Source organism: Pelobates fuscus, chromosome 13 (genome assembly GCF_036172605.1).
Source record: "Pelobates fuscus isolate aPelFus1 chromosome 13, aPelFus1.pri, whole genome shotgun sequence".
In the NCBI taxonomy this organism is placed as follows: Eukaryota; Metazoa; Chordata; class Amphibia; order Anura; family Pelobatidae; genus Pelobates; species Pelobates fuscus.
The window spans coordinates 87307875-87327830 of record NC_086329.1 but is presented as its reverse complement, the minus strand read 5'-3'; the positions used below and the strand labels follow the sequence as shown (position 1 = coordinate 87327830).

Here is a 19956-nt window from a genome sequence, read left to right as displayed (position 1 = left end):
ACATCATAGGATTATGGTTGGTCATTCTGTGTCTCGTGATACACTTACCTAGGTGGTCGAGCATATTGAATTTCCAAATTGGATTTTTTGGGAGTCACCCGAATATAGTATGGTACATCGGGTTTCTTCTCCTCTTTTCTATATCTGACATAGGTATCATAATGTCTAAAGCTTTTGAAGAAAAACACAAAAAGCAAAAGGTCAGACTAGAAACATAGAAACATAGAATGTGACGGCAGATAAGAACCATTCGGCCCATCTAGTCTGCCCAATTTTCTAAATACTTTCATTAGTCCCTGGCCTTATCTTATAGTTAGGATAGCCTTATGCCTATCCCACGCATGCTTAAACTCTTTTACTGTGTTAACCTCTACCACTTCAGCTGGAAGGCTATTCCATGCATCCACTACCCTCTCAGTAAAGTAATACTTCCTGGTATTATTTTTAAACCTTTGTCCCTCTAATTTAAGACTATGTCCTCTTGTTGTGGTAGTTTTTCTTCTTTTAAATATAGTCTCCTCCTTTACTGTGTTGATTCCCTTTATGTATTTAAATGTTTCTATCATATCTCCCCTGTCTCGTCTTTCCTCCAAGCTATACATGTTATGATCCTTTAACCTTTCCTGGTAAGTTTTATCCTGCAATCCATGAACCAGTTTAGTAGCCCTTCTCTGAACTCTCTCTAAGGTATCAATATCCTTCTGGAGATACGGTCTCCAGTACTGCGTACAATACTCCAAGTGAGGTCTCACCAGTGTTCTGTACAATGGCATGAGCACTTCCCTCTTTCTACTGCTAATACCTCTGCCTATACAACCAAGCATTCTGCTAGCGTTTCCTGCTGCTCTGTTACATTGTCTGCCTACCCTTAAGTCATCAGAAATAATCACCCCTAAATCTCTTTCCTCAGATGTTGAGGTTAGGACTCTATCAAATATTCTGTACTCTGCCCTTGGGTTTTTACGTCCAAGATGCATTATCTTGCACTTATCCACATTAAATGTCAGTTGCCACAACTCTGACCATTTTTCTAGTTTACCTAAATCATTAGCCGTTTGGCTTATCCCTCCTGGAACATCAACCCTGTTACATATCTTAGTATCATCAGCAAAAAGACATACCTTACCATCACCTAGCCTAGAGGTTATTATTGCAATTTATTAATGTGATCATATAGTATTTACCTTTTATCAAGCACAGCAAATTTAGATGTAACAGAAGGGGGAAGGCGACGTCTCTCTGTGCCTTGTTGGCAACATTTTAGAATTTCTTCCACAAACCCACCATTCTGCTCCCGTGGCTCCCATCTCTTCCCCTTCTCAGTTTCTGGAGAAATGTCCAGATTAGATGATAATTGGGGGAATGTCTGGGGCTCTGCTTTAAGAGGTAGCCTGTTTAGGAAAGAAAAAGATATTAGTGAAGTTTCATATTTCACACATTTGATGTTTTGTGTTTGAAATAACGGAGTGCCCCCTAAGATTGACTGGGCCCGGTGCAGCTGCCCCTTTTGCCCCGTGTTAAAGATGGCCCTGCTCTCACTGACAAACACACATACTCTTTTACAGACCCACATACAAACACATATACACTCTCACTGACAGACGCATACACTCACTGACAAGCATACATTCACTCTCACTGACAAACAAGCATATACTCTTTGACAGACACACAAACACATACAAACTCCCTAACAGACACACATACAATGTTTCTTTTATTTACATTTTACTCCACCCAGCCCCCCTACCTTTAGGAGTGCTGGCAGGGAGTCGCTGGGGTCCAGTGGGGCTGCTGGGTGGCTGGCATGGAGTCCTTGGTGTCCAGTGGGGCTGCTGAGCTGCAGGCGGCGAGGGAGGAGTGATCTCCCTGCTCAGCTCCCTCGCGCACCTCTTAGTGATGCCGTAGTGAAGTCATATTCCGGCTCCGGCATCACTGCTGTGCGCGCGAGGGAGCTTAGCAGGGAGATCACTGCCCACTGCTCCCTCGCCTCCCGTGGCCATTTTATTTTTACAAAATTTGGCAGAACCCCCAATTAGTAGGGTTCCCCAGAACACCAATTGGGAAACGCTACCTTAACCTATTTAAGTCACTCTCTAGTGGTGTTTGCGGTGCCACCTCCTGGAACACAAGTGTCATAACACAAACGTGGATGAGTTTAGTTCATGGATAAATTCAGCTTTCGATCTGATTGAAATCCAGTCCAAATTCTTGCCCATTCGGGGCCTGAATTGCAAAATCTGGACATTGATGTATAGTTTATATAATTTCTGGATTTTACCTTCTGAATGGCCCTTTATATGGGGCTATTGCGACTCTAGTAAATAATCCCAAAATGTTCGACTGAACTGTTTTTGGTTTTGTATAGACAAAATCTTGAAATATAATTTTCTCAAAATTGATAACTTTTTCACATTGACCCCAGTCTACCAAAGCACTATTTCAATTAGTTGCTCCATTACACTTCAGATATGTACTTCTTGTTTAGACAGACAAGATTTCATCCAATGATACATCAGTAGGTTTACCGTCTTTAAAACTCCACCATGAAGACCAACTTAGCACATAACATTTTGACAACTGTTACATAGTTACATAGCTGAAACTGATGGATTTTAAACCGTTTATTTGCCTTATGGCAGTTTCTGAATCCCCTATTGATAAAAAGGACGGTAACAAAATCAAAATGCTGCATAACCTGAAGGGCTAATTATTGTCCACTTATATTTTTCATACGCAGCGGATTGAAAACCTTTTTAATTAATATTATTCCTAGGAAGCATACTCAATTTAAGCTGATAATGACCTTTCGATAATTGAGCCTGGTGTTCTAATCTATTTTTTGTAATTTCGCAGACTGGGTCATGCTTTGGAATGTTTGATGGCATGGAATAAAAACTACATTCAACTGAAACCGCAGGCAAACTTTGTTTCTGTTGGTCATTGTTGCACACTGGAGCTAGTACCAGTAGTATTGTCATTGTCATTGACGCTGTTAACTGAGGAGGCCGAGATATTTATGATACCAGCCCTTCATTGTCATTCTGTTTGTCTGATTTTTCCACTTTACCCACAGATACAAACAGTGACACATACAGATACACAGACATACTGATACATGCAGTGACTCATATACAGATACACACAGTGACACACATACAAATACACAGACGCACAAATTCACATACTGACACATACAGATACACACACTAACACATAGACACACATGCTGGTCAAAATGTACACTTTTTAAGCCACCCTCCAGCTTCCTACCTTCTGGGTGCAGGAGGGTGACTTCCTTGGGGTTCAATCTGCTGGCTGAGGCTGTTGGGTGATAGGGTCTGGCTCTTGCAGTCTGCGCCCCCTCCTGTCTGCTTTCTCCTCTGTCCTCCTGTCTCTGTGGTTACATGTCGGTAAGCTTGGAGGAAGTGATCGGCTCTTATTAAAGTGGCCTGGTCGTGCTGTAAATGCGCTGCAATGCACAACTGGGCCCTGGATGGCACATGCCCACCTGGTGGCACTAAGTGCATGGGTCACCCAATCGGCCCCCTCATGGCCCCCCGGTGCTGCTTCCGCAGCTGTCCAAATATATCCCCCTTTCCTTGGGGGTTATCAAGGCCTGTCGTGATCTCATGATTCCCAGTGTTAAGAGGTATGCTTTTTATTAAGGCCAAGGTACAGTAAGAAATTTCCAAGGACCACCACTTTGCCACTTGCTAGCAGTGAGTGATTTAATAGACTGCCTCTCCATGAAAACAAGGGTTGGAAGAAATCAGAAGCAGCTGAGTAGATTCATTTACAGTGTTAATATGAATTAGAGTGTATTAAGATGATATATTCATACACTTTTAATTTACATATTTATTATAAATTATTAGAGTGCATATGTAATCACAGACACTGAGCCTAGAAGTAAATGGACAGCGGGCATTGATATTTTTAGTTGTAAAATATTCTCCTAATAAAATAAGAAAACAATACTTTAGCAGCTTACAGACGTGAAAAGAGAATACAGGCCAGACTGCCTGCCAATCACGTTGGGTTAGTCCACTGAGGGCATACCCTGCAGGGAGCACTGATTCATCCGAACTTGAATCATAGCTGACTTGGAGAATTTTAACAGTTTCATTATTTGTGCCTTAATTTGAATTCATTTGAATTCATTTTCAGGGTTGTTCACTAAAGTCCGAAAGGCTCCATACCACTTGGGGTAAAATAATCGGGTGATGTACATGACTGGGGTGTCACTAATGAAGAGACCCAAATGTGAGGACTTGAAGCCTCTGATCTTTTTGTCCTGGCAGGCTGCACTGCTCTCCGTGCCCCCTATCATTAGTTAGGAGTTGGCCATGAGCAAGGTTGTACCTGTCTTTGCTTTTCACTGTCTGTGCTTGTTTTCACAATTCTTTCCTGTTTGTATCTGTCTGTCTGACTTGCCTGTGTGTATCTGAGTGTAAGAAATAAATAATTCGTAATAATAATAGTAGTTCTTTCTTAGGGCAGCAGTAATTTTAAAGACGCATAACCCTTTAATCAGTCTTAGAAATGGGAAAGACACAAATTGAAAATTTAAAAAATAAAAAGAAAGAGTTGTGCCCTGATTAGATGCAGCCAATGGGAAAATTGAAAAAATAATTTTAAGATCCTCTTAGTATAGTATTTTATGATATATCTTTTTGGCCCCTAGTCCTAGATGACACGCAAATGCTCAAAGAAATGGGCTGATGGGATATTGGTTCACAGTGCAATATACAGATCTTAAAAATAACCACATGATGGCGCCAAATACTTGCTTAAGTGTCATTGGAGTCTTGTATGATAATCTTGCTATTTGATCTCAAGTTTTAAAGACCCAGAAACAGAAAGCATAGTATAGACCAGGGGTTGTCAACCTGGTCTTCCTAATGTACTGAATACCACAGCTACATATGATTAAATATATCAATCGGGTGGTGCTGCAGTTCACCAGTGCATTGGTTTTGATAGTGATTTTTGACTGTGTCGATGTAGTGGATTTTGAAGGGTGATAAAATTACAAGCCTTGCAGTGGCCACATCTATAAGTGCCCTTGGTGTTTGTAAGCCAGTTGGATTTTGATGGAATAGGAGCCGAATAGCTATGCACTAGAAGATCTTTCAAATTGTTTGATCTTCGAGTTGTAATTGATGGATAAGTAGGTAATGTCTGCTTAAGTGTAGAATTAGGCAGTAATATGGGACAATGTTGGGAAAAGGTCTGTGTCATCGTAGTCCAGCCACTATCAAAAGTGGCTATACATCTGGGAGTCAGAAATTACAAAAACATCGAACATTTCTGACAAAATCTAAAAGTAAAGAAACACACTAAATTCCAAAGGGATTTCAAAGATTTTAAAGACGGTGATATTTTTCGCAATAAACGCAAATTTCGCAGACGTATAAACAATCAAATTGGCTCTACATCTGCAGACACTGAGTGGTTTGACTCAGATACAGGTTCTTCTAAGTCAGGACAAAGACACTACACGAACAGCAACTACAACAGCGATTCTGCCTCTAACCATTCACCTAGTAGGAGCATTCTAAAGAGCACTGATAAATCAGTTTCCTTTTTGACACTCCAATTCCATCTGATACAAACAACTCCATTGCTTCTAAAACTTTTTTAGGACAGGATCCCCCTTGCGAACAGAGGGGGAGATTGAGGGACACAGATCGCTGGGCGTACAAGAGACAGGGAAGAGGTCAGAGATCTTAACGTTAAATAAAATCATCAACCTTTCTGACTATCCTCTTCAACCACGTCACATCTCTTTGCTGAATAAAGGTCTCTCATATGTACCAACCCCTAGGTACAATAAATTAAATTGGTCCAAGGACATAAACCTCTTTGGCAGGAAACTGGCCCTCAATTTAATGCAATCTAAAAAAGATCTCCAAATGGCAAATGAGCTTGGTCTATCTGTGGAGGATTATGAATTCTCTAAAGTATTAACTGATCTATTGGACGAACAGAATCCCTCCAATTTGACCAATTTGAAGTCCCAAAGTTGGTTTACTCCTAATTTTAAGGATAATCCGCATGTTGACCTCTCTGTGGAAATGACCACTAGTGAACTGGAAAATAGTCACTTTTTTTTTTAAATTCTTTATTTTTGTTGCGCAGGTGTGTACAGTATCAATGACAAACGCCACAACAGCGTACATTAGCATATGAAATAGGTTTTACAGTGGCAATGATGAGAGCGCATTTTTTAATTTATGAATACAGGCTTAGTTTAAGGATGCACTTACAACGCTTAGAGGTGCGTCTAGGCATGATGCTAGATGCAGTCGCCATCTGTATAATAACTGACAAACAGGTATATCAGGCATAGTATTGCACAAGATTAAACAAAACTTTTTAGGTAGTTAAGAGGGCGTCATACCTGTGGGTTAGATATCACATAGGACACTAAAGTTTAGTAGCATATTGCATGAGCAACCACTTGTGTTAAAGGAAAAGATCTATGCAACATGTTGTACGTTATACAAAGAGTAACATAGGCAGCATCAAATATATACAAAGGCTTTGTTTAAATGAAAGAGTCAACATACATATACCATCACTAGTGTGTCGTATAAACTAGCCTGGCATGTAAACGTTATGGCAAGCAATGTGGTAGGCTCTCTGTGGTCGTGCAGGTAATGGCAGGTGACACCAAGGTCGGATTGTAAGTCCAGCCTCATGATCAGCCGATCCCCGTCAGCGGTGGTGATGGTATTTGGCAGGTTAAGGTGCTCCGTGTGTGCGGCTGATGGAGGGAAGCAATACTCTTGGGGACCCCCACCTCGAGCGGGTAATTAGCGTGGGAAGCAGGCATATCCAGCTTAGTGAGTCCATGCTGCGAGGCCACTTCTCTGCGGGGCAGGGGATTACCGGTGTTCCCATTGCGACGTCGCCGCCGGCGGTGTTTTCCCTGCCAGCGCGGCCATTGTCGGGTCGGTGGCTTGAAGGCTGTAGATCTGCCCGGTGCAGAGCGTCCCTTCTCCCTGCTCTCGCCTCCTCTCTTGCACCCTGCCCGCTCGTATTGTGGAGCCTTACTTGTTTCCCCATGAGGGTGTCGCGTCTTACTCGAATCTGACAGGATTCGCTGGGGTGCGTGCATCCGCTCATACAGGTTGCGCCAGAACAGATTGAAGGCAGCCTCAATACGTTGCAGAGCTGCATCGTGGGTCTCAGCTGTGGGCGCACTGTGTAGCTTGCATGGTGTGTCCGCTGCCGCCATTTTGGGTGCTCCACGTGCTCTGCTGCCCTTGAGTTGAGGCATAGCAAGCTGAATGGTCCGCTTGTGGCTGCCCCTCTTGTTACTAGTTGTGGACCGAGATGACCCCCATCGGTCCAGAGGGGGGGAGGGGTAGGAGATGGTGACCCCAAGGAATCCGTGTCCAGGTCAGTCAGCGCAGGGAGCGGCCGTCTCCCCGCTGCTCGATCTCCGGCAGGCCTCAGGGTGCGTTGTCGGGTCCCCAGGGGGTCACAGGCTCCGTTTTGGTGTCGGGTGATTCCCCCGGGTGGCCCTGTCATTGTGGCTCTGCTCCAGTGGGCGATTGTGCCAGTTTTGGGGGAATTACCCCCCGAAAATGTCGATTAGAGCAGGAGCTGAAGTACAGCACAACCGCTCAGTCTGGATGTCAGGCTCCGCCCCCGAAAATAGTCACTTTGAATATCCACTCACTAATAATCTCACCTACAATGAACATAAAGCCCTTAACAAATTGAAAATGCTGGATAATGTTATTATAAAACCAGTGGATAAGGGAGGAAATATTGTTTTACTGAATCGTGACAGATACATAGAAATGTGCATGTCATGTCTCAATGACCAGTCCTGTTACAGTGTCCTCCCCTCTGATCCCAAATTACATTCAGCACCACACAATTGATATATTTAATCACATGAAGCTGTGGTATTCAGTACATTGGGAAGACTTTTCAACAATTACGCCGTAGGATCCTTCAACATGTGGGCTCTATTAAAAACACTTTAACACCAACACCAGTATTTCGAAGATCTTTTAACAAAAACACTAGAAAAAAAGGTAATCAACTCTGACGAGTTCAAGTATCTATTGCCTCACAAACATCCAACAATAGCTATTCTCTATTGTTTGCCAAAAGTGCATAAAAATATAAGGGCACCCCCTGGGAGACCGATCATTTCTGGGAACAACTGCTTAACAGAAAGCACAAGCAAATGTGAAACTGTTTGAAATGACAAGTGAAGATAAAATATAGTAAACATAAAGATAACGAAAATGACGTCAAAATAGCCACCAGGAAAAGTTAACTCTTTCCTGGATAGGTATGTTTATTGGGACAAGACTGCCATCTAGAGTCCAAATACTAAAATGGTTATCTAGAAAGGAACCACACCCACAGTGTTCCCATTGGGTTATTAGCCAGTGACGAACAGAGAATCTGTCCCTTTAAAAGTTAAGACAAAGGGAAGAAAGGGAGATTCAAAGAAATTCAATCAGTAATCAAGGATCGGCATTCAAAGGGTATGCAAAGGACAATGCAGAGAGGCCTATGACACTCAGAAACTCTTACACTCCATGCAGAGAAAGAGACCCATGACAAACAAGTTCCTGAGACTACCTACCAATCTTCATTTAAATGAATTAATATTTTCTAGTAGCATGATATATGACTGGATAAATCACGTTCAGATCTCGATATTTAGAAATCTTAGTTAATAAGAAATACATTATTGAACTTTTATTCTGCAGATAAAAGCAATAATTCTGTATTTATGTGACATATCACATGTTAGCATATCGTGACATTTATCCAGCTGTATTGATTTGCTATAAAATAAGATTAAATATCTGCTCTTTAAGCCTAAGAGAATATTTCTCCCTCCTGTTTAGCGATAACTATCCTGCAACTTAATGCATACCTGTGTCTAAAACCTGCTCAACTAAATGACCACTGCTAAATGAAGATATCTTGCTGCACTGAGTGCTCAAAATCTAGCCTGTAAGACACGTGCATTCAAGGGGTTCTGATTTGTCTGTACAGCTCCCGTTATATATAAGCATGATCTGTGCTGCCCACAATCTAGTTCTCCTGTTGAGCAATATAGAAGTACTCAGAGATAAGCAACAACATTATACAAAACATGGTTTGGAACTAGCTACTCTCACTAGTATTACATTATGCCTGCTATTAACCTGTTGTAACGTAAAGAATGTTTAACTAAGCATGTATACACTCTTATTAGCCATAGCATACATGAATGTAGAGCGCCTAGACAAAGCGTACTGTCTAAACTTTATTATATATAAAATGAGGTTGATAATCATAGGAGACTTTGACAATATCTTAAAAAGACAGGACAATCATATCCTACAGAAAACAAACCAAATCAAACTCTACATTCAGCCCCCTTGGTTGCATAGTTTGCAAGTGTGTATCCAATAATCCTCTCTTTTCCTCAACAGTAGTCCAAGTTCACCACCCCTTTCATCCAGAGCCACTTGTTCAATAAATAGTGCACTGAAGGGTATTAAAATTAAAAAAGGCCATTTATTGCAGTGCACTGGCACTGAGTGTGTTGCCATGTTCTTGTTAATATTATTTCTATGTTCTTGGAATCTAATTTTGGCCTTCCTTCCCGTCCTCCCCACATATTGCAACCCACATCCACATGTGATAAGGTATACAACATGTGTTGAGGAACAGGAAACCAGACTTTTGATTTTAAACTTCTTTTTGGTTTGCATACTGCTAAAATTCAAAACGACTTTATACTGATGATTACAACTAATACAGTTCCCGCACGTATGGAAACCTACTTTATTCATGACCTTTTTATTTTCTGATCGAAAAATGCTTGGTGCCAAAATTTGCTTAAAATTCGTTCCTTTCCTGAAAATAATTTTCGGAACTTGGGGAATCTGCGTGTTTAAATAATCATCTTCAATTAATAACCCCCAGTGCTTTTTAATAATTGTCTGTACGTCAAAGGCCTTTGAACTGTATTGTGTATTGAAAGAGAAATCAAACATAGGGTTTCTAATGTCCGTCTTTCTCTTATTCATTAGAAGGTAATTTCTGTTAATACTTCCCACTCTTATAATCTCTGCGTCCAAAAGTTCCGGACAGTATCCCTTTTCCAAAAAGCGGTTCTTCAAAATATCTGCTTGTGAATAAAACACATCCTAATAAACTGGCTCTTAGGAACCCCCTTGAGCCAGTTTGGATGGTGTCCACTTGCAGTATCAATAAAACTGTTTGAGTCGGTAGCCTTAAAGAATGTTTTGGTCTTAATTGCTCCACCCTCAATGAAGATAGATAGATCAAGAAAATCTATATTGGAGATGCCTACCTTCGGTGTAAAAATTAAAGATAGGGAGTTATGATTAACATACAGAAATAACTTTTCAAGTTCAACCATCAGGCCACGCCAAATCATCAGAACGTCATCTATGTAACGCCTCCAGAGCACCAAGTTTGCACCATATGGGTTATTGGACCAAATTGACGATCTTTCCCAATAGTCCGTAAACACATTGGCGTATCTTGGTGCAAACTTGGTGCCCATCGCCGTGCCCTTTACTTGAAGGAAAAACTCCTTATTAAAGCTAAAAAAGTTGTGGGTTAAAATAAAACGAATAGCATCCTCCAGAAAGGATCGAAAGGCAGGTACAAGATTGGCATCTTTTTCTAAATTGTTTCTGACTGCCTCCACACCGAGATCATGATCAATCACGGTGTAGAGAGAAGTCACATCCAGGGTAGCCCAAACATAATCATCCGCCCACTCTATCGACTCCAACTCCTGGATAAGATGCTTAGTGTCCCTGAGATAGGATTTAGCTCCCTGGGCATACTGTTGTAGATGGAAATCAATATACCCAGAGAGCTTAGAAGTCAGAGAATCTATGACACTAATGATTGGCCTGCCAGGGGGTCTTTCTTTACACTTATGTATTTTTGGGAGAAAATAAAAAGTGGGTACCTTGGGAAATTCCGAAAAAATAAAGGAATAAGTAGATTCATCTAGAGTGCCTGATGCTTTAGCAGTATTTAAAAGGGTTTTAAGCTCTCCATTAAACTTAAAGTTTGGATTGTATGCTAGTTTTTTGTAAGTGAGGTGATCGTCGAGTAATCTGTATACCTCTGTCACATAATATTCTGTAGACATAATGACGACACCTCCTCCCTTATCTGCACTCTTAATGGTTAACTCTTTTCTATTTCTTAAATCCATGAGAATCTTACTTTCTGTGCTGGTAAGATTCTTATGTTTCGTCTCCCAGTTCGGGTTCTTCCCTAGTCTCTCGAAATCTCTGATTATCATTTTGTTAAAAGCTTCAATCTAACTACCCTTCTCATTGGGACAGAATCTGGATCTGGGCTTGAATCTTTGTATTGGTTTATTGATATTAGGAACATCATCAGTATAACCCTCTATGTTTTTCTTTATAAAGAATCTCTTAATTGACATTTTCCTAATGAATTTTTGAGCATCTATATGCAACTGAAAAAGATTTGGAGGTTCCTCCGGAACAAATTTTAAACCTTTATTTTAAACTTTATTGCAACATTTACCAGCTATTCAGTCCAGCCCCACTTCTATATCTATAGTAAGACATATATATTTTCCTTAGGTCTGTCTACATAGACATTTTGTCTTAGCACATTAATGTCTATTAGTTTAATACTTTTTTTTTCATGTATTATCTCCTCTCTATTCCTTTATCTCGTATTCGGGTTCTTTTGAGACTAATCATCTCTTTACACATTGATTATTTTTATCTATATCTGTTTCATTATTTAAAGTTCTGTTTTAATTATCAATCCCAACTTAGGACAGTGTTTCTTTCCTTCTTGTTTCATATTCCTAAATCAGGGTTAACCCCTTCACTGCCCTAATGATCGATGCTATAGTAGGCTTCCACTCTGTTTAATTCTGTATACTTATCCTGTGAGGGGAACAGGGCGTTCGAGGCACCATGACCACTACAGACTGCTGGTTCTTGGAGGATTCCTTTAAGGGACTGGGTACTATACAGCTACAGAGAAACCAAGGGACGAGGCCTTAGGATGGAGTCTGTGAGATATAGTATGGACTGAATCGATAGGTATATTTGAAACCTAGCAACGGCCACGGAAATAAAACACTCCAAAGAAGAAAACATCATCAGTATAACAGGATAAATGTGAAAAAATACTTTATTGTTTTAATAAAATTAACAATATACAAAATATATATGTGTGTAGGAACATGTGTGTAGTGGTTCTGACAAGTGTGAATCCTGCAGGTTCAGGCCAGTGAACCCTGCATGTTGTTAATGTGAGTTTCACTGTGTATTTTATTTGGCATTGATGAAACTACCAAGGGCAATTCTAAATCATGTTTTTATGCCACCATTAATGTGTTTGTTTCCTAACATGGGGTTGCCTTTTTATCTGAATAAATATTTTGTTTGCTCACGTGTTAAAGCTGCCGATAGGCAGTGCATGACTGTATGTGTTTGACTTTGCAGGATTGTCTGAATTTGTCTTTGAATAAATGTTTGTGCTTGTGCAAATGTGTTTCTTTGTGCATAAAAGTTGGTGTCGCTGCCTGAATGATTTTGAATGTATTTATGTGAATGAATCTACAGCCTTGTCCCTGTGCATACGTAGTGTTTATCCATGTGTCCTTGCAATGAGTAGTGCTTTTTTGTTTTTGTTTGTTTCATTGCTCTTTTCGTCTAGATTCCAGTTCTACCTCTTTATGGATTTGATCTATTGTTTTCGGTCCTTGAGGTTTATGTCGAGGTACCCAGTTATTTTTTCTTAATTTCATCACATCCTGGACCAAAAATCGAATCCGCGAAGATGTTTTCTGTTTTTTAATAAAGATGTCAATCTTGCTGATATAGTTGTCCAAGCGGCACTGTCCATTTTCCAAGGATTTTCCAATTGTAGTGAGCAAAAGACAGATACATTCCATGGACTCCTCGCTGTTCCTGTTCAGTAGTTTCATTAGACAATCTTTCATGGTCTCTTTAGACAGTAATTTTAATTTAAATAGCTCCCCAATAAATTTGATATTCCCTTAGTATCGCCTGCGTGCTTTATTACAAGCATCACTCAATTCCTCTTTTAGTTGAGTCTTTTCTTTCGGTGACGTGGCTTCATCCAGTTCCTTTTGCAGCTTCTCAGTTCTTTCATTCCCATTTTCACCTCTCTCAAACTCCTTCTGGCAGAGCCTTATTAGCAGCCTACGGAACATAATGCTTTCTTCAGGGTTGTCTTCTGTTGGGACCTCAAGCATCCTTAGCCAGTTGCACATGTTTGCATATACAACTGCGAAATGTGACTCTGCGATTGCTTTTTCAAAGATGACTTCTACAACAGCTTTCAGTTGATACTCTGTGTGTATAGAGAGGTCTTTAACTTGCTTGATTAAATTCTGGAATGTCTGAGGTGTGATTTTATTCAGTATACTGCATACTTTGCGAACCAATTCTTGAGCCTTGGCAATAGTGGGATCTTCAGTTGCTCTTTTCATGGGAGGTTTCCAAGCCTTTTCAGATGTATGCTGTTTTACATTCTCAGTTACTTGAAGGATTTTGCAAGGTTCCTTACCAGGAGCTTGCTGAGACCTCATTTGGACCATTCCAGATGGCAGTGTGTAATTATCCTTAGCAAGATGGGAGAAATTTGCAGTTAGAGGTTTACATTTCCTGATGGTCAATCGTGATGGATCCACTGGTCGAAGGTGAGGTCTAATGAGCATACCTTGATAGATTTTAGCAATTTCAGACAAGTCCTTTGGCTCCTGTGTGATAGATTTAAATCTAAGTAACGATTCCCTGTCATAGCGTATCCTTTCTACCTTGGATTTAATATTTGTCCTCTCTTGGAGTAAAGGTACTGCAAGGTTTTGGCTTTTCTTTCGTACTATATCAGCCTCAAGAGGTGGTTCTTCTTCTTTGTCTTCTTGCAATGGCTGCTTTTCGTGGTCACTGCTCAGACTCGCATGTGTTCCTGGCTGATTATTCTGTATCTCAGTTTGTTCTTGCTCAGGGGTGCCCTCTTGATTGATTAGAAGCAACTCCTCTGGCTGTACAGTGGGGAAATCCAAAGTAGTCTCCGAGTGATAAATGACAGTGTCAGAGCTTACTAGCAGCTTCTCTAACATTTCACCAGTGCTCGATTTGGCAGGACAAACTGGGCCCACTAGAAGAATACCTGGATCTTGATCTTTGACAGCCTCCCGAAAATCTAGATTCATAGACTCAGGTTGACAATCCAAAGTGAACTGTGGCTGACCAAGGTTTACTGGCAACTCCACTGTCAATCCACTTGTATGAGGTTCGATAGTAGAATAATTGGTGTCTTCTAGATGTGTGATAACCTCTGTAGGCTCTAAAGTGATAGGCTGTAGTAAAAAAGATGTAACTGGGTTCTGAGAATCTAGATTTGCAAGCTCAGGTGGACAATCTAAACTGGACTGTGGCTGACCAAGGTTTACTGGCAACTCCTCTGTCAATCCACTTGTATGAGGTTGGATAGTAGAAACAGGGCATTCTAGAGAAGTGTTGTCTTCTAGATGTGTGATAATCTCTGTAGGGTCTAGATAGGTAGGCTGTAGTAAAATAGCTGTAACTGGGTTCTGAGAATCTAGATTTGCAGGCTCAGGTGGACAATCTAAAGTGAACTGTGACTGACTAAGGTTTACTGGCAACTCCTCTGTCATTCCACTGGGATAAGGTTTGATAGTAGAAACAGGGCATTCTATAGAACTGTTGTGTTCTAGATGTGTGATAACCTCTGTAGGCTCTAGAGACCTAGTCTGCAGCAAGTGACAGGGAATATCATCTAGACTTGTGATAGGTTCACACAGAGAAAACAATAACCATCCCTTACTGAGATAGTGAGTGATATACTAAAGTGCCTGAATAAAAGCAGCTCAACACAAAAAGTGGAATACCTTATTCCACAATACAGTGCAAAATATAAGAATAAAACGGTATAAACAATATACAGCGAGTGGAGCGCTATAATGAATATTAATATAAATAATGAGGGGGTATACTCACCCCTCAAACATAGTGATACAATGTGTCCAAATGTACATACAAATTAAAACAACAAAAAGAGAGAATATAGTGCAGATGGTTTACAAAAATAAAAAATGAATATTAGTAGCAATTGGTTGAAACCACTCACGTGGGTTGGAGCCTATAAGCTATTGGCTCCGTAAGTGACTCCTTTTTGCTCTTGAGGCAGCAACACACCCCTTTATCCCAAACGATGTTCTCCCGAAGATATGGAACAAGCAGAGAGAGAGAACCTCATAGGTGGTATTGTACAGATAGTGTATACAAAATAGTGAGATAGTAATGGTTATGCTCACCTTAGACAGAGCCTTGAATTCCTGGCTCTGAGGTTTGTTGGCAATATGCTAATTTATTGGGATAGTATTCCCCACATAGTGTTCCTGGAGGCTAGAAAGGACTATATGGACTGATATAAAAAAATAACGATTTATTGTAGAGATAAAAAATAATAAAAACAATATTAAGACTTCTCAAAAGCATATAAGCTAAATGGTAGAAAGTCCAAGTATAAAAGTCCAAACTCCAGCTAAACGCGTTTCACTCTTGTATGAGCTTCCTCAGTAGCTGTCACAGCTCTCAAGAGCAAAAAGGAGTCACTTACGGAGCCAATAGCTTATAGGCTCCTACCCACGTGAGTGGTTTCAACCAATTGCTACTATTATTCATTTTTTATTTTTGTAAACCATCTGCACTATTATCTACTTGAAGAAGCCCTTGCGGCGAAACGCGTTTAGATATTAATTTTATTACTTTACAATAAAGAAAATACTTTGGCATAAAACATTTTATAGCCATTTTGATTTCTTTTTCACCGGACTATACATATACTATCTACCTGACGAGAAGCCTAAAGAATCCTTAGGTGGGGATGATACCACCCAAGCGCCTACATTGAGCAGTACAAGCCTGCTCTATATACTGTGAGTAGTATATTTATTCTCTTTATATACCTTTTAATTACTATACAGAGAGCACTATATACTTTATTTTTCCTCCCTGGGTCGAATAATACCAACTTGGACGTTGAATCTGAGCCAGATACTCGCCAATCAATATTACTCCGCATATCCTTGAGTGGGGATTATTCCACTTCACGTGCGTTATATCAGAGCTAGGTTCTAGCTCTGAAAAGTGTGAGTAAGACTACTTTTATTTTATTTACCATTTTATTCATCTATATACTGTGCCATTGGAGTTCCTCTTGTTTTTTTCTTCACATATTACTTCACTGGATTTCAAGGACACCTTTGTGAAGACACACCCCATTTTACGCCTCAGGATCCCTGTTCTTATACACGGCATCTACCATTATGGACTTATGATAAGTGTTTTGGACTATTGCCAATTATCCATTTATATTTCATTTAATATTTAATATTAAATTGTATTATTTTATATTATTTATTATATACACTCATATGTTTTACTGTATATTTTAGGCGCAACCTTTTTTTGTTCTACTTTGCATCATTTCTTATCATTAGGGGCTTATAGGGGACCCTTTAAGGATTGTAGCCTTACTATTATTTTCTTGTGTGGCAATCTAGCGCTGATTTTTTCTCTTTCCATCTGCACTATATTCTCTCTTTTTGTTGTGATAGGTTCAGGCTGTAGAATAATATTGTGTTTATAATGCTCTGCAGAATACGTTGTTTCATTTTCCAGTTCTTTTTTGACTACTTCTTTTTCTTGGACATTTGTGGCCTTTTTAGTTTTAGATTGCTTTGGAGGTAATGCAGGCTTTACCATAGAGAAAATGAATGGGTCCCTGCAATAAAAAAATAGGAAAAGTTAAAATACAGTTGTTGTAATAATTGTTCTTTCCTCTCCCTTTCCATCCATCAGCCCATTTTGTCACTTATCTTATTCCTCGTCAGCTTTCCTCTCGCTTTCAGTCCGTCAGCTACCCTATCACTCGTTATCTATCAGTCATTATTGCACAGCTTGACACTATCAGATCATTTATGATACATACATTACATTCTGGTTACAGTAATTTCAGTAAATAGTCTAATTTGTACCATTAAAGCTTCTGTTTATATTAAAATACATATCTTACGGAAATTAGGTAATGCCTGGTAAGTCACTTGCTGCAGTACTCCCCAGTGATTTGTAATGTTGGCTCAGAAAGAGCATTGGCATCTTTCTCTATCTGTGGCTCTTCCCTCATTGGTTTTCTGTGTACACAGTCCCGGTATTCATTCCACCCAGATCAGGTATTTAAACCCTGGGCGTACTGCATGTATTTGTCTTGATAAAGTTCCACAGTTGGGACGAAACGTGTCGATCTATGCACACATCCCTGCTGGCTGGTGCCCTGCTCCATCTGGCTGATTACCGCCGTCTTTTGTGAAGATCTTGACCGTGGTAATCCTACGAAGGCACTTGCCTCCTGTGCAGCTTTGTTGTGTGTTTGTCCCCCTACACCCTTACTTCTATAGCCTCTTATTAATACCGCATTCTTTTGTGAAGATCCCGACGGCGGTATGAGGGTGTAGGTGTGTTTTGATCAAGCTGCATTTGGCTGCTCTTGTGAAGATTGCTGCCGTTTATTATCGATCTATGTAGGTGGCGTTTGGTATTTTCTGGATACCCTTGCTTTGTGATTTTTAGTATTTTACACCTCAGGTGGGGGCCCACACCAATGGTCAGGTACTTTTTATTTTAATTTTTATTTCCATCTGTGTTTTATTTTTATACATATTGTGTATGTTTTTTGTTTATATTGCCTCTGTCATTTATCTATCCGGGAATTGTATTTGATATACTTGTTACTTAGTGTATGGTTTGGCAATTTCTGTATTTGGATATCTGGTGGAGATTATCATTGTTACATATTGTTGTAACCTTTGTATTTATTTATTTGATTTAATTAAGAGTATCTCAGTCTGGGTAGATTTACCATTGAGAAAGTGAAACAGCCTGATTTTTTTTTTTTTTTTTTTTATTCTTTATTTTCTTAGTGCATGGCATAACATTCAGGCTTGTGCTGCCACCACAGCATTGACAAGCTTATTGCAATATCACACGTTAATACAGTGTTCTGGCGAGTTAGAAACTGCACATTTTTATGGTTTGAATAGACAGGCTGAATCATAAGGTCTGTGCTCAGGACTAGAGAGAATACAGGGGTAACAATAGAGGTGCTAGCACATAATAAACAAGCTAGCTCAATCTTTGGAGACACAGGCATTTTGTCTAGGCACAATCTTATACTTTTCACATGTAAGCTAATCTAAAGGTCTACGCTTAAGACCTGAGAGAGTGTATGGGTGAGTGAAACATTACTAACGATCATGAGTGTTAACTATATGATAGCAGGTTTACATCCTTGAACATTGGGCTGAACAGGATAGGTGGACTAGTAACCTGTCTTGTTATAATATTGTGAGTAATCATGCATTAGGTAGAAACAGTAGCAAGCTGTAGTTAATGTTAAGTCCTCTTTATGACCACTGGGCACTGATCGCACCATGGGGACTCTTAGATAACAGTTTAGATGTCTCTGCAAGAGAACTGGTGTACATTACATGTTGTCCCTTCATCCTATTCCGCGTGAGGGCCATCGGAGATTGGCAGGCTGCATGTTCAGTGGTATAGCGGTGTTCTGCCTCCGGGGGGGCTGTGTGTTAAGAAGCAGTCGCAGCCTAGGCCCTCTGTCGCAAATGAAAACCCCGACAAGGACCGGAGCGCGGTGCCACAACACAGGCCGCGACATTCACCAACACCTCCGGCTGAATCTCCGGAATCATCCGACGACTCCGCACCGACCACCAAGAAGGACCTAAAACTAATGCTGGCAGAAATCCACAAAATGCTGGCGGCTGATTCGGCCATCCTCAAAAAAGAAGTGAGAGCAGTGTCGGAAAGAGTCCGAACAAATGAAGCCACCTTAACAGAGGTACAGACCCAGCTCACGGAGATGGCAGACTCCATAAAAGCACTGCAAAATCAGCAACAGTCCACCTCTCTTAAGCTTGCCACCCTGGAGGACCGCCAAAGACGCACTCATATTAAGATAAGGGGCATTCCTGCAACAATAACAGCAGAGGAACTCATTACGTTAGGAGGTTACTGGCCACGATTCTGCCACATGCAATGGCCAAGAAAATAGCCATTGACAGTGTATACCGCCTCCCGAATCACCCTCACCTACGGTCTACCACGGGGCGAGACGTTATCCTCCGCTGCACCTCCCTACCTGACAAACTCCAAATACTTGCAGCGCTAAAGAACAAAACGCCACTTACCTTCGAAAACTCAAACCTGGCCTTCTTCCAAGACCTGACAAGATCCACGCTCATGCTCCGCAAATCATTCAAACCGGTCACGACACTGCTACAAACCGCAGGGCTGACCTACCGCTGGGGATGGAACGGCTCTCTATCAGTGTCACAAGACGGAAAGACACACACGATATCGTCTATGTTAGAGGCGGCAACCCTCCTGGAAACCCTGGGGCTGACACCCGCGGATACACCCGCTACTGAAGGAACAACTGCGGCAAGATGGGACCCGGCCTCCATACAACCGTTCGTCCCCAGAGCAGCGAACCAACGAGAGACTGATACCCCCGAATGAAGAGCCCAGATAGGACATTTGAAACCACACTACCACTGAAAGTTTCCACTTTTGTTTGTTTCACTACATGTCCATCATATACTCACCTACCTAAGCTCCACTGGGCACAGGCTTAGAACACGATCACGCCGGCAAGACGGCAGACACCAGAACCGCACTAAGCGATGGAAAATAATACTCTCCCCCCCCCCCCCGTAGCCCCCCTGGTCAGGGGCTTCAAACCCGCTTGCATACCCTAGACCACACAAAACACGAACCAGGCTTATAGGCCCAGACCTTGCACACTATGCAAACG

The 19956-nt window shown here is 40.9% G+C and overlaps 1 pseudogene; it reads right to left on the bottom strand.

The window, feature by feature from the left end:
• Positions 1-12706: 12706 nt before the first annotated feature.
• On the bottom strand, positions 12707-14849 carry LOC134582640 (eukaryotic translation initiation factor 4 gamma 1-like; annotated as a pseudogene).
• Between the last annotated feature and the right edge of the window lie 5107 nt (positions 14850-19956).